Genomic DNA, 17,061 nt, shown 5'->3' on the forward strand with positions numbered 1-17,061 from the left:
AAGTAGTTTAAAATGAGCTAACGCAGATTAGGTACTCCATAAATGTAAGATATTAGCAATTATTATTAATAATAGAAATAGTAACAGTGATGTTGTGAGTAGTGGTAATAGTAGTAATAAAGAATTAATTCTGAAGTAATTAATAAATTAGATATCCTAAAAATAGGAATTCAACAGGGCTTTAGTTTGTCTTGTTAGGTTTGAAATAAGAATCAACAGATAAGATTTATTTAGTTAAAGTATAAGTCCTTGTTTTGAATAAGAAATTATTGTTTGGTTTCTGATTCTGGACACATAACAGATTGAACTAACCTAGACACACACACCTCCCATCTCAAATCAGACAGAAATATTGGATATGAACCTTAAAAAAAACAAGAACAACAATAACAATTACACAGCTTTGAGGGAAAAAAGGTGGAGGAGGAACTTGCCAGATGTGAGAAACGAAGAAGAAATTTTAGCTACTGGGATGAGCTAAATAAAGAGATGCATATCTGAATAAAGATGGGCAAAAGTCTTTAGCAGCAGAGGTGACCTGTATGTAGCCCGAAGACACACAACTAGGAAGTATAGCATGTCAAATGTGAATGCACCTGATAACAATGACACGGTGCCAAAATATATACAACTAAAGATGACAGAACAAGAAGGAGAAGAGACAATCCCATAATCATAGTGGAGGATTTTAACACACCTCGCTTAGTCACATACAGAAAAACATCAATTGCAAGTATTAAGGAAAATAGAAACCATAACTTTTATAAAGGAATCGTAAAGTTTCTTAGAAAAACTAAAACTAGTTCTAATCTTCCTGATGATTTTGTTTGATCAAAACACTATGTTTAAAAAAATCAAGTTTATATAAGATTTGAACCCAATGAATAAACTAAATCTAATTGACATATTTAGAACACTTTACCCATCTAAATTATTCATGTAAAAATAAATTATAATTTATATTATGAAATATTTGAAACTGAATGACAATGAATACAGTATACTTTTAAATTTTAAGGGATGCAATTACAGTACTACCTTTATGACAATTTAAGCTTTAAATATATATATTGTGTTATAAGGTTTAGGCACATTTCAGAACAATGAGTCTTACCAAAACCTACCATGATTCTTCAAAGAATCTTAGCATCTCAAATCATCTTTCTGAATCCAGACAAGAATATTTGGAGAAACAAATACTGCATGATCTCATTTATATGCAAAATCTATAATAATTTAAATCATAGAGGCAGAATGTAGAATGGTAGTTGCCAGGGTCTGGGGAGTGAGGAAACTGAGATATTGGTCAAAGAGTACAAAGTTTCAGTTATGCAAGATGAATATGCTCTGAAGGGCTAATGTATAGTTAACAATACTGTATTGTATACTTTAAATTTGGGAAGAGGGCAGATCTTAAGTGTTCTCAAGGACAACAAAAAAGAAAATGGTAACTATGTAAGGTGATGAATACTTAATTTTATCATGGCGATCATTTCACAATGTATGCATATCTCAAAACATCAAGTTAATCGTCCTGAATATATATACTTTTCCCTTATCAATTATACCTCAATTAAATATATATATAAATATACATATTTATATTTATATATATATATGATGTGGAGAAATGAGAAAGAAACAGAACATTGGCAAATAGAAATTCTATAATACTGGTGAGAGTGAAAATTTTTTCAAACTTTTTAAAGAGCAATTTAGCAATATCGAAAAGTTGAAGATGCCCATTTTCTATAACAGTCCCCTTATGAGGCATAAAACTGATAGCACCATTTTTCAAAGTGCTGATTCTAACCCATGAAGAAGGTGCCGAATTCATTTCGTTGGTCTTTACCCACTTTGATTTACCAAAAACAGAATAGAATGCAAAATACCAGAGTAAGTTTTAATCATGTTTTCCTTTTTAGTTGCATGAGTGTGTGTGTGTGAGTGTGAGAGTATGTGTGTGTGTGTGTGTGTGTGTGTGTGTAGAAAAGGTAAAGTTGAGTATCTTTCCATACATAGGTATGTACACATGTGAGCAGATCCTGGGTCCTAAGATAAAATGTATCTTTTTTGTGTGAATTACAGTCCAAAAAGTTTAAACACAACTGTCCTAGAGAATCATTTCCATATAAGCACATGGAGACTTATAATAATGTACACTGAAATATTTCTTATGAATAATGGTAAACAATTAGATGCCCTTTATTTAATGAATGGGTAATTCATAGTATACTTATAAAATAATATACTCCCATTCAACAATGAAAATAAATTAACTAGCTCCTCATAAATCACTATGCAAAATTTTACAATATTTAGCAAAAAAAAGTAAGTTGAGAAGATATATATATATAATTTATGCAAATTAAAAGCATGTAAAATAATATTACATATCTTCATACATTTATATGGAGTAATGATTTAAAATATACGTGATTAGCATACACATGATGCAGGATACTAGTTACTTCTAGCCTGGTTGTCTTTATCTGGTAAAGAGAACAGGTCATGATCAGGGTAATGAGGATTCATCTATAACTACAAAATTCTATTCCTTCAAAAAATATATAAAACAAATCTGACAATGTTGCATTGGCATATCTGAGGATTTGCAATGCCTCAGTAATGATTTTTAATCGAATAGCTTTAGAAACTGTTCCTGAGCAAGAGAAGAACTATAACTAATTATAATCATAGCATCTGTATTTAAATGCACTAATAATGCAACAAAAAAACTGATATCCCCCCAAATACATTCAACATATGCCCAAGGTTGTTAATGGTGTGTCAAAATTAATAACTTTAAATTAAGCAAAAAAAAAAAAAAAAAAGATATTGGAAAGAACTACCCAATCGAAAAATTAGGAGATTTTAGAGATTTAGAAACAGATGGTAATCAACTAAATTTCAGAGTTGTATGTGCCATCTTAGCTAGGGGTCAGTTAAAATAACCAAGTTCCTCCTGAGGGACCTCCACATACTTATGAAATGCTAAATCCAAAATATTTGAGAGACTATAGAAATGCAAAGAATGGAAAAACACCTTCAACTCACATTGCCATCCATGGTTTTTATCAAATGTTTAACCTTCCTTTAGGCTGAAATGTTTACCACATGAATGATACCATTCACAAATGCAGACTATTTAAAATGTGGTTGCACTCACCACAAAACTCAGACTTTAGCAGACATTAGTGTTTTCCAAACCATCAGCACATGTTAAGGCTAGAAGCTCTTTGTAAATTAATTGTTGACTGTTTTTGCACAAATACTTTACCTACACGGTAAGAGGAAAATGAGCAAACTAATCAGTTGATGTTTTCACATTCCATGAAAATCTCAATAAGAATGCAGAAACATGTGCTCACTATACCAGCATTTAATCCTAAATGCTGTATTAAAAAAGAAAAAAAAAATTTAGTTTTTACTTTTGTTTGTTTTCTATTGAAAGATCACCCAAAATTAATAAGGAAATTTATGTTACACCAATTAGTTATATAAACTTAATCGATCAGTTGAGCTCCTTGAAACTTAGTCCCTTGTGGGTGGACAAACTTTGAGGTGACCCTCAATTAGTCAAATCTTTACATGATCCACTTCCCTTGAGTATGAGCAAAATCTGAGACTTGCATCTAGTCAATAGAATATGACAAAGGTGATGGGGGCAGTCACTCTGTGATTGTCACATGACAGAAGGGTATATCTTGTCTGACTCTACTTATGGATTCTTTTGTTGGGCTTGATGGCATAAACTGCCATATTGTAAGACTGTGAGAAGGCCCACGGCAGGCCTTCTGGCAAGGATCTGTGGTATCTTCTAAAAGGGGAGGGCCACCCTCAACTGACAGCTCAGTCCCACAATCACAAAAGCTTGGAAGAAGATTTCAAGATTTAGAAAGGAATGCAGTCCTGCTGACACATTGATTTCAGCCTTATTGGATGAGGAGCAGAGGAACTGGTTAAGCTGTGCCTGACTTCTGATCCATAGTACTGGGAGAGGAACTGGTTAAGCTGTGCCTGACTTCTGATCCATGGTACTGGGAGAAAATAAATGTGTGTTGTGTTAAGCACCTATTTGTGTAATCTATTATGTAGCAATAGATACCTAAAACAATTACCCATCTGTGAAATGGTTGGGCTTTTAATGATTCTCAGTTCTGAGCATGCATTACAATGATCGAGTCCTTTTTTTCCCCCTCTTTAAATTAATATACAGACCTGGATCACCACAGAATTGGGAGAGATTAGGCTGTGATATACTAAATTTTAAAAATCCCCAGTTGATTCTGATAATACTGATCTAATCTTTAAGATTATCTATTAGTCATAAATACATTTATAAACGACATTAGGTGTCTAAAGTTTGCTACACTCACTTTCATTCCCTTGCATAGTAAATCCACATGTTATTTGCTGTAGCCTCAGAGACTATTTTTTAAAACAATAAAATGGTTGTGCTTGACAAATGTACCTATATTTGGCCATCTTTCAAACCAATATGTCCTCAACCAATGCATGGTCATTTGCTTTCCCACTTTAGAGAGGGGGTTGGGAGGAGAGAGAGAGAGAGAGAGAGAGAACACACACATTTTAAATGACCTACACCTATACACAAATACTGTCTACAAAGGAAGTTTGGGGAGAAAAAGGTACATCTTAATACTTTATTTTTCTTGTTTCTAAAATCAGAATTTTTCTTCCATCCTAACTCCTGCTGGACAAAATCCTTGTATTTTCTTTTCTTTTCTTTTCTCTTCTTTCTTTCTTTCTTTTTTTTTTTTTTTGTGCCAATATCTGAGCAAAACTCTGTTGCTCACCATCATCAATCTATAATGAAAGAAGAAAATACAGGTAAGGAGAGGAGAAACAGAAGAGCGGAGAAACTTGGAGAACTCTCAGCTATAAATTAAAGTTCGATCTCATATTTTAAAAATAATGGCCCGATGGAATAGAGAATAGAGAGTTTTTCTTTCCTCCTTTTGCTTCTAATTTATATTTGTCCTAAAGCCAAGGTACTGTGGAGAAAAGTTGTAGAAACGGTATGGCTAGATGAATTGATTTTTGTTTTTGTCTTCCAAGAAGAGGAATGTAACAGGAGTAGACAGCATTATATGGTAACTTATAAGAGCTTGTGCCTCAGTTTGATCCTTGGTTTCACATGCTGACCTCTGTACCTCTGGTTCAAAACTCTAAAGTGGCTGTGTTTTTAAAGTCAAAAATAAACAGTAAATAGGTGTTTCATTCTGGGCTGTCCTCTTTTCAAATAGGGTCAAGCCACTTTCTTGGCAGATTTGTTTTAATCTCGTTTATTTTATTACTGAAAAAAGAAATAAATGAATAAATGCTGCCTTCCTCCCTTTTTCCTAGACACTATCCTAATGAAGAATTAAAACAAAACAAAACAAAACAAAACAAAACAAAAACATGTATTGGGCTCGAATGAGTTTTTAGGAGTTCAGAAGGCAGCATACTAGAAACTCAATCAAAGAGTTCTTTTAATTAATACGCCAATAAACCAAAAAAGTTAGAAGAGGAGAAATGGATATTTTTGCAGTGTCATCTTCAAAGTCAAAGAATTTAGAGAGGCTCATTTGTCTTTGCTCTTAGATTTCAGGATGATGGGCTTAGGTTTGGGAATCTTTAGACAGCTGTTTCAAATGGAAAGCTTGGTTGGTGTTGCTTTTTGTCCCCCTGTCCCCTCTCTTTCCAGCACTACTCCTTTCCCTCCTTGAGTAACTGCAAGTCTGTTACCCTGTTCTGCTGTAAATGCCTTTGGAGTAAAGACTTCCCTTCCATCAGCACTCATGTGCTTTCCAATAAACATCTTTTCTTGTGTTTCAATCAGCCTATGTACTCTCGATAACTCTAATAATAACTTTGGGTTGAGGATTCACATTTCAAATTCTGATTGGTTTAAACCATTTGGCACTTTGATGAGGGAATATTATCTGCCACTTGTACTTTTTTTCTGCTCTATAAATATTTATGTTTAATCTAAAACTCTGCTGGCTAAACTTACTTTTCTAACATCTCTCCCCAGGATACTCTACTTAACATTGAACTAATTATAGAAATAGTGTATATGATATCTCTTCTCTTATAATAAACCCAACCAACCACACAATATTCTCAATGTCTCTAGAACATTTAATTCCCTTGATAATAGCTTTAATTGTTGCTAGAAATATTTTACAGAGCTCTTCATTTTCATTACCAACAGTAAGATTTCTTTTTCCAGAGGTAACTTTCCACCCAGAAAAATCAAATAAACAAGCAAACAAACAATTACTTCAAAACTATATAAGACACACTGTGCAGTCTAAGGAATTGAGACCAATATATTAAATTGAGATGTGAAATCTGGGGTACATGGTTGCTTTCACTAGATAAGAACTTTTCTTTTATGCTTCAGTATTTCCTCCTCTATAGTGAAGATTTGTGCCTTGGTAAAAAAAGCCAATACTTCTCCACTTGGGAACTGCATATAAGTGATCTAAGCATAAGTATTGCTGTTTAGAGTAACTATGAAATTAGCCCTAACTGATTTGACTTTCATTGTTAATCCCAAGATGAACTGACATTAGACCGAATTTCCAGAGCTACTGAGTTTTGATTTTGTAGAATGAACACTAGACTTGTTGGACAGTTCATTTTCCATCAGTATAACCCACCGCCCTTGTGATCTGTGGGTCTTTGAGCGAGTCACTTCTCTCACTTTCAGTCTGCACACTAAAAAAAAAAAAAAAAAATTAAGATAACAGTAAAATCTGTGTGTTGTTATAAAGAATGATGTTTAAAATGCCCAACAACTAGTATGGAAGGGACACTGTGCGATCAAAATAGATGCTGACATCAAATAGCCACGATCTCCCAGATGAGCAGCAGTCCTGGCAGAAAGAATCAGGTCTAATCAGATGAGATAGTAGACGTGGAGATGCTTTGTTATCTATGAGCCTTATCTAAGTTCAGGTATGATTATAATACTGGTTTATAAATTCTGTGTATCCCTGTTTATTTATATCTTAATATTGGCAAATCTTGACATTCTCCATGAAATTTAATGCTAAAGTATTTAAAAACATAAAAATGGTGGCTATTATGATATGATTATAAGGGTGGTTTAATTTTTACCAGAATTCTAAAATAATGGGCATTGTCATTATTTCCATTTCATAGATCAGAAAACTGAGGTTCAAAGAGTTTAATTCACATGGCCAAGATAATACACAGCTAATTATTACAGAACCAGAGTGTAAACTCAGGTGTGTCAAAATCAGAGTCGATACCATATTCTGGGTTGATGAAGTATGATTTTTACTAAAATCTGCAGCAAATTCCAAAAAGTCATAGCAAATATAAAGCAGCACTTCTACCTTTTGTTACTTCTAAATTGGGGTCACTGGTAAGATGGGTTTACTTTTTATTTAATGAAGCATCAAGGCTCCTCACCTACAAGGTACCATACAGTGTTAAAAGTTACTTAGAGCGATAGAGTATTCTAGGTGGGAAGGGAAAGCTTGGTTGCAATCAGAAAGCATATCTACAAAAGCATGTTTGGAAAATGGCCCATAAAGAATTCAGAAGAAAACAATCTGAATATCTGAATCTCTAAAATTTTAGTAATTTCTTGCATTTATTTTTCTCACTTAAAATAAATACTTGACTTTGTATATAATTTTGCATTTATAAGTTTATGGGTTTTTTTTTTCCTTAAAGAAAGCCTCTAATGATTTTATAACCTTTAGGCTCCAGAAAAAAATGGATCTGCCATGATCATGCATGTTAAGACAGAGAAACGAGTTAAGTGTGATTTTTTCATTCTTCTCTCTTGCTACTCACATTCACATTCCAGGCCTCCAGATCACATCGCTTTTTAATTTCTTAAATCTAGGTTAATTTTCTTTTCTGTGATCTCCCTAATATCAATGTCTTCTCCCTAACACAGCATTTTCACAATTTATCTTATATTACTTCCTAGGTGCTAGTCTATACATCTCAAAGACTGGCTGTGTCTGATTCCCTCACCATTTTATCTTCAATGCCAAGTTCAGCATCTGACACAAAGCACGAATGGAAAAACTCAGTAGATATTTACTAAATGAGCAAATGTTTTTCTCCCTCTTTGGATGAATTCACATAGTTTTTGAGTGTCCAACATACAGTGCTTCTTGTTCTATATGAGAAAATCTTTGGGCTGACAATCTAGTAGTAAGGCAGATTTTGAAGATTTACTTGTATGGAATTGTACATATGCTTGAAAATAAATTGTCTAGCTCAAAGAATGGGGGAAGTTAATGAAAATGAAGATTGGGCATAAAAGCACCTCACTATGGCATTGCTGGACACAGGTTAATATATTCAATAAATATTCACTAAAGGGATGATTGAATGTCTTCCACAAAATGACAGTAGTCCCCCCTTATCCATGAAGAATAAATTCAAAGACCCCAAGTGGATGCCTGAAACCATGACTAGTAACAAACTCTATGTATAATATGCTTTATTATGTTATCTCCTATACATACACCTATGATAAAGTTTAATTTGTAAATTATGTTCAGTAAGAGAGTAACAACTAATAATAAAATAGAATAATTATAAAAATAGACTGCAATAAAATGTATGTAACTCCCTCCTCCTCCTCAAAATATCTTTACTCACCCATCTTGTGATGATGTGAGATGATACCATGCCTATGTGATGAGATGAAGTACGGTGAATGACATAGGCGTTGTGGTGTAGCATTTACTACTATAAGGCTTACTAGAATGCAAGCACTCTGACACCTCTGCAGTAGATCTGATAACTGAGGAGGCTGAGTGACTGACTAATGGGAGGGTACCAAGTGGAGAAGGCATCATGTCCTCCATCCTGGTGTGTGTGGACAGGTGATTTTATACATTATATGATGGGGAAAAAAGAAGTAAGTTGTTTTGAAAGAATTGACATTGGCTACAGACAACGGGGGCGGGGGCAGGAAAAAGGTGAAGTGGGGATCGTTCTAGATTGGTACTACATGGTCTGTAAGGAAAAAATATTTACCACTTCTGATCTGTCACAGGCACTGGTCTGGAAGTTCATGCATGTATGGGATAAGGAGGCATCTCATGGCACCTACTGATACCTGGAGGAGGACTCGCTATGCCAACATACATTCAGAAACGTGAGCAGTCTCATGTTAGCTGGCCCACAGCTATAATTGGTTAACTAATTGTGTCTCTTTCTCTCACTCTCCAGCTGCTATAATTTAATTTACAATATCTCAGAATTTTTCTTTTGTGTGTGTGTGTGTGTGTGTGTGTATATACACACACACACATACATATATACACATGTATATTCTACATACTATTCTTAATGGGAGTGTAATGTCTGACCATCATCATCTTATTTTAAAATTATTTATATGCCCCTATGCTCTAATATTCAGCACAGTGCTAGGTAAATATTATTGCTTAATAAGTAATATTTGGATTAATGCACGTTGCTGTTCAAACATCGAGATCTACACTAATTGTACCAAAGAAATATCTTTTGCCTTTTCAAGCTAAAATTCAAATTGCACATCAGTATTAATATATGAGAAATAGTAAACCTTATCTTTCTTGATGTGATTGATGCATGCAAGTTATTTCGCTTACCAGTACAAAGCCTGCATATAATTTTATATTGAATGTGATACAATAATGAGAGCTAAACTATAAATTTCTTAATGTGTAAATCACTTAAAAATGAGCTTCATATTTATTCATTAGCTGTTACAGTGACTACATCCCAAGATTATTTTTTGGTATAGAATTAAACTTTACAAACAACCAGAACATCTCACTCTGTAGCTAATACACAGTAAGATCATTATCTTATTATAATAAATACATGGATAAATAATATTTAAATAAGCACAATTCTGTCTTACAGATTTTTTTTCCTGAGGATATTGTAATCACTGGTGTTCCATAATAATGCCTGGAAATGAATAGGATGTGGTTTATGAAAATAATTTGAATAGTTTTTATCAGTCATTCAATAGCTTTTCCACTGCAGCATTACAAATTCATTACCCCATAATCAGAGTTTTACATCTCAGAACAGAAGGTAAAAATGAACTGCTGCTAAGGTTAGATGTTATCACCCAAAGTTGCCCATGTCACATTTAGATGAGTGTGGAACTGAGTGCCCAAGCTGAATATCTGCAAACACATTTGATTTGACAAAAATGTTTCAAGACACTTTCCTGCTAACTTTTCCTGTAAACATAATCAACAGTGGCACAAGGAACACAGCAAACTCCTAAAGAACAAGGAGAAAGAAAACCTCCTCTTTCCTTTTGTGATTATTTTCCTGGTAGAGTGACTGGGCAGCTTTTACTCGTTTCACCATTCATTTATTCCTTCCCAAAACATTTACGGAGTTAAGATTTCAGGAATTAGGCACCAAATACTGAAAGTCTCAGGCCATTATGCTCAAGGAATTCATAAAGCAGAGTGGAAAATCAGACAAGTAGATGACAATAATTGAGATTACTCAGAGCCCTAATTATTGTAGCCACAGGATAGATGTTATGTGAACACAGAACGCCCACCTACACAGTGGGGGAGGTCAAGGGGCAGAATGAGGGGAACACTTTTTACAAGAGATGGCACAGAAGGTTATATAGGAGGCCACTCTGCACTAGATAGATACTTAGGAGACACGTTCAATTGGAGAGAGACCAATTTAGTTTCACGCTTAAGAGTCACAGTGACTTTCAAGTATTCTCATAAGGAAACAAATGAGCAGAAGCAATTTAACTTGCAACCCAGGTAGTGCAGGCACTTCATAGTTTTCAGGGCTGTGATGTAATAGAGGTTACAACACCTTCTTCACAGAGGTATAAACAAGAAAATGAAAAGAGAACGAATCTTTTACTCTGGAAGTTTTCACCTAAGGCAATTCCAGTCTAAGTAGAAGGTGATGTTATTTTTCTTATAAATTCTGTGTTTTTCTAATTCCAAATATAAAAAGAGCCCTAGATTAGAAATGGCAGGACTCTGAGTCCAGTTTTGTCTTTAGGTGAGCTATTAAACTGGACAATTAAACTTAATTCTTTGAATATGAGTTTCCTTACTGGTAAAGTAAAGAGATTTACATAAATCAGTTGTCCACACTGGGGATGATAGCAATGGCTGGAGATAATTTTGATTGTCACAACTTGGGGTGGGGTTTCTACTAGCATCTAGTGGATTGAGGCCAAGAATATTGTTGAAGGTCTTTGAATGCACAGGACACACCCCACAACACAGAACACCAAAGTCGAAAAACCTTGGCCGGAACCCAGCCTTCACTAGCTGCATATGCACTAAGCAGTGAGCTGCTTAGAAGCATATTTAAAGTGTAGTTGAGGGTAACATCTGTAAAAGAACAAAGACCAAAGCATAACTGGGCAATGGGGGTCATTAGATATGAAGTCAGACCTGACAAAGATCTTTTCCAGTCTTATAAGAGCTCTGGAAAAAGATTGCCCATTAGAGGAATCCTACCTTGGATGGAAATGACTAAGTCCTTGTTCCCTAGGACTTTGCCTTGCTCAATTCTTTCCTGGGGGTTGCTCTGAGAAAAGCTGATATCAGCTACTATTGTCTTGCATGGTCATTGGCTGGAATTTGCTTTGTAAAGTGTGTGACCTTGACTTAAAAGCCCAGGCAGATTCTGAAAGAAATAACAATCATAGGTTTTTGGCTAACCACACTTCTTGCTACTGAGCAGTGAATCCTTTCTTGCAGGGCCAGCTCTGCATCTACCACAAGAACTGAAAGAAAGCAAGTTGTTCTTCTCTATCTTTAAAAGTGATAACAGTAGCAAAGGATCATAGGAAGCTTAATATTTACTAGCACTATAGTAGAGATAACAGTATCTTCTCCTCAGATGCATTCAATAGAGGAACAATGGCTTGCATCTGAAATTTTGCATCGTCTTCTTTAAATCTCATAATAACCAATGGTGTCTGTACTACGAATATTCTCATTTTACAGGAGAAGACAGAGAGGCACAATAAATGTGGTACTGTGAGTCTCTTTGATCCTAACAAATGGATTTTAGTGTCTGTTTTACATGCTTCATTATAATAATCATATGCGGGAACATGAGTATGTAAAACATTTTAAATATAGTATCCTATAATAATTATCATTAATAGCATTAAATATTATTAATAAATACAATCATTAACAACAATAATGACTTTTCTGGGTGGAAGTTCTTAGCTCCGAGAGCTCTAGATTGGCTTTACTCTGGAGTGGCCATGAATTGAACTGGAATGGGTATCTACCAAAAGCTGTGTTGTCCATAAAATTCCTGGTAGCCTATAGTACAGCTTGATGGAGAGGACTCTGCATGATAAGAAAAGATTAGAAGGAGACTGAGAAAGAAGGAAAAGAAGAGGGAAAAAGAGAGGATAGGAGGAAGGAGAAGAGAGAGAGAGAGAAAACACAAAAGACAAGTTGCAAGTCACTTCTGCTGCTCAGGACCTAGCAGTATTCCTAGTTCAGTTTATCCTTTCAAGAGCCTCCTGCAGAAAGTAGTAAAGAACTGGTTGAGCATCTTGCAGGCTTTGTACCCAATTTGCCTGGGTTTGAATTCCAATTCTGCCATTTACTGGCTATGTAATCTTGGACAACGTACTTCGAACAGCATGCTTCTTAGTGGCCCCAGTTTATTCATCTGTAAAACAGAGATGAACGATGATACATCACAGGGGCTTTGAAAAGATTAAATTAATATGTATAAAAGTAGTTACAACAGTAACTTATGGCTCCCAAGCTCTTGCTGTTGCATTATAGTTTTTATTTTTTCTGTATGAAACTTTGTACCTTTCAAACAATGGAGACTAACACCACACTATGCCATTGAAAATTTCTTGCAAAGTGTTGCAAAATGTTATTCGCATGAATATATAAAATATTTAAACATCTGCATGATGTTGTCTATGTCGATTACTTATTGTTTTAAAGTATTCCAAATGCTTCAAAAAATGTGCACTTTTTTTTATATGTTTCATCCCCCCCCAACCCCTCCAGGCTATGTTTTCAGAAGTGGAATAACTGAATTGAAGAAAATGAACAACTTTAGAAGTCTTTGACAAAGGTGGCCAGATTTGTTTTCCAAAGGTTGTATCTGTCACTGGTGTATGAGGTTCTCTTTTCACTAAACCTTTGACAATATAAGTAAAAAATCTAGATCTAAGTTTTAACAATTTTTTTAGATTAATGGAAAAATTCTAAATCTAATAATAAACACCCTCTTCCCAGTGCTTTTATCAGTTCGACTCTGTATTTTATGAATTAGCTTTCATGACTTCTACCTATTTTTCTAACAGAATTTTAAAAAAATCTCTTCCTTATACATAATTTATATGTGAAAGACAAAATCCTTTTTCATATTTACATTGTCTCCAGTTTAATATTTTCCTTTTATAATATTACCATTTTTGATAAAGATACAAAGCTAAAACAAACATTTGAATTAGTTTTTTTTTTTTTTCAAGTTAAGACTTTGCATAGCAGACATTGTTCTGCCCTGATATAGCCATTTGGATTACCACAGAGGTCACCTGCAGACCATTCCAAAAACTTCTGTAACTTCCTGTCTCTCTTTGACTGGAGATGAACTCTTGTCATCAGAGGGTCTCTAGTTTGTAAAAGATGCAAGAAAGAAGTGCTTGGGAGTTATTGTCCCTCAATCCAAAATGAACTGAATCCTCAAGCATCCCATACCTCATGGGAACTGTTCTGCAGACTATTTTTTCTCACTGTCTCACTGAGTGTCCATGGTTTAATAAGCCCCAGTTACCTACAACAGTATCATGCTTATCGATACATCTTTTACTGGCTCTCCCCAATTCCCTATGTCACTTGCCACTACATCATATATTGCCTGGGTTGTCTCTCAAATAGGCTACTTGTACACAAATCCTTTTTCCAGGGTTTACTTTTGGGAATTCAAATTAAAACACAAGAGTCTCATTAAAATGTATCAGCAGCTTCTTATTTTGGTCATAACTTATTCTTTTTCTGAAAGTTATAGTTGATTTGGTAGATTATTCATACACAAAAAAATATTTATAAGAAGAATGAAGTTCAAGAAAGAATTGAATATTTCTCTCAGCTTTTCCTTTATCATCACAAAAGACCTATGATTATAGTTTGGTTTGATTTTGTTACTATTCAGATGTTACTGTTGAAATTTTTTCTTCCTGAATTTCTATTATTGTAGAGTTTGAAAAAGTTTAAAAATCACAGGACTAAATGATCTCTGATATACTTTCCAGGTTTAAAATCATTTTACCACTTTATAAGATTTCACAGGAGTTTGTTCTGGACACATCCATTTTTTGGTTGATTGAATGATTCCTTCCCTTATCCATAATTGTATTTGCAACTTACATAATGACTTAGTCTGCTCACTCATTTACTTATTCTTTCATGCATTCATTTAGAAAATGTTTGCTGATTGTGCTCTGCATGCAAAGAAGAGGTTGTTTGGAGTAGGAGAAAAAAACACTAGATTGATCCAGAAGAGAGTTTGCATCCAGCTCAGACACTTAATTTCTGTAAATGTCAAGCAAGACTTATTCCAGTTTGTTTCTTTATATCTAAAATTAAAGAATTATAAAGAATAAAAAATATTAAGCACTCTTACGGGCTTACAGTGTACAATATACTTTTAAAGAGTTTGACCTGTATTTTATTAACTGATTTTATTCTATGTGGTAGGTATCGCTAACATCTCCATTTTAGAATGAGGAAAGTAAGACTTACAGGGGTTAAGAAAGACATGCACAAAGTTATACAACTAATAAGTAACAGCAATAGAAATTGAACTATGAAAGTAGATCAAGACCACTCAAATGAGAAGACCACCCGAACGAGAACAAGCAAAGGCTATCTGTTCAGAACTGGTGATAGCAAGGAAGTCAGCAACCATCGCTTGCATTTGGCAGAGACTCAAAGGCAGACAGGGGTGTTGGAAAGCTTCGCAGCGGAAAAAATAGGAAGGCTTCAGGTATATTCACTCTAACTAGAGCCTGTTGAATGGGGAAGCTGGCAATGCTCTAAATACAAGTTGACCACCCTACGTGATTGGTTTGGTTTCATTGCTTGGTCTTAAGTTGAAAGAAAGGGCAAAAATTAGGGAAGTTGGCAATTATTAATAAGACCATTTGGGGCTGATTGCTACAAAAATTGGTTTTTGCCTTGCTAGTCCGGTTGCTGCAGGTTGCGGGTAAAAGTTCCATTTTCATATATTATCTGGCTATTGTGTGTTGGTGTATTTAGTCTCTCAGAAGCGAGGAATATTAATTTACTTTGAATCTCTCTTTCTAAATCACACCCTGCTTTTTATTAAAGAATATAAGTTTATGCAAATTATAAACCCCAAATACAACATTATGAAATTAGTATAATTATTCAGAACACTGCACTAAATATTTAAGAAAAGAGAAGTACGATCTATTTTTTAACTTAGGGGAGCTAAAAAACATATACAAGTGTACGTGGAGTTTGAAGGACAACAACGATGTGGGCGCAGTATGCTAAAATCTCAGACTGTGAGGTCTTTGAAGAAGCTATGACTCTAGGAAGGAATGTCAGACTCAGCGGCTCCAGCAGCCAAGCAGGAAGCACTAATGAGTGAAGCAAGCAGGACCTAAGAAAATAGAGTGTGAAAAACTGCAGAACATGCATCTAAAAGCTGTATTCTTACTCATCTTCAGTCAGATGGGACTGCAGCCAAGCGTGGCAAGAGTTTCAGAGTATTACATAAAAACTTTTGATTTTGAAATGCTGACCACTAGTTATTTTATAAACGAAACAAAGCTTATCGAAAATAGACAAAATGTGATAGTAACTAAAAAGAAAATCATGTCCTTAAGCCTCATATGGTCCACTGACCACCAATATGAATCAGTTCCTAGAGAAATAGTCCAGAATACTCATAGGGACACAGGGAGCTCTCCTCTTTTACCAATGCTGGGCTGGCTAACCAGGTTACCCGAGGTTTTTCCTTTCCTAAACTACCCAATTTCCTCTACATCTCCAGAGCCGTAACAGGACCAGGAGGTGGGAATCGACATATGTTCTTTCACATAAACTTTGGAGCGACTCAATGAGTTAGGTAATTCTATGCCTTCAGGCATTCATGAAAGCAGAGACAAAATGCAAACAACTGTGTAAGAGGATATAAAAATAACTGTACACCGGTGTGCAGAGGAAATATGCAGGAAAGAAACAATTAGTATGTAATGAGGCTAATTATTTCTCTTCTAAGTTGGGGAGCTCAGAAGAAAACCTTCAAAGAAAGTGACCAAAATGGGTAAACTTAAAGCTTTCCTCAGGTTATAAGTCTGAAGAGCTAGAATTAATTACTTAAAATATATATTAACATCAAACACTTATAGTCTTAGCAAAATGATGTAATTGAAGTTGTGCAAAGTGCTCCCAAAATATTCAAGTATTTCAAATAAACTCCTTTAGTCCAGAGGCTGAGAATACTCATTTCGAACAACTGGCATTTAAAAAAAAAAAAAAAAAAAAAAAAAAGGGTTGACTTTTCTGCCTTGGATATGTGTTGCATTTGACAGCATTTTGTTTCTCCACTGACCCTATAGACAGGGAGAGGTTTTCATGAAGATAAGCCAGAGTTAACTTTTCTCAGGAGATAAGAGTGGCCAGCCCCTATCCTTTTAGAAAACTGATACCTAGCATTTCTATTTCCTCCTTTGTATATGAGTTTCCATGCAGGTGAGTTAAGATTTAATATCTATCGCACTCCCAGCTTTGTAATCAGGGATCTGCATGATACAGATTAGGCATTATTGTCACTGAGAAAATGAACCCAAGGGACAGATTAGCATACAATGCATCAACTCCCCAGGCATTCAGAAGAAAATGATCACATACTGACCAATGAGTGGAATAATAGCTTTGTTGAGGGTGTTAGGAGAGGGGTGGAGGTGTTCGGTCTTTGGGCAGAAGATGGAGAAACAAGGGGGAGAGACAAAGAACGGTGTCAGGATATCTTCAC

General features: G+C 34.9%; 1 protein-coding gene across 2 annotated transcripts in view; it reads right to left on the reverse strand.

Annotated features, from left to right (window-relative positions):
* LRRC4C (leucine rich repeat containing 4C) overlaps positions 1–17,061 on the reverse strand; it is a 983,333-nt gene that overhangs the window by 430,352 nt on the left and 535,920 nt on the right. The gene's annotated exons all lie outside the window — the stretch shown is intronic.

The sequence above is a fragment of the Rousettus aegyptiacus genome, unplaced genomic scaffold (assembly GCF_014176215.1).
Source record: "Rousettus aegyptiacus isolate mRouAeg1 unplaced genomic scaffold, mRouAeg1.p scaffold_m13_p_5, whole genome shotgun sequence".
In the NCBI taxonomy this organism is placed as follows: domain Eukaryota; kingdom Metazoa; phylum Chordata; class Mammalia; order Chiroptera; family Pteropodidae; genus Rousettus; species Rousettus aegyptiacus.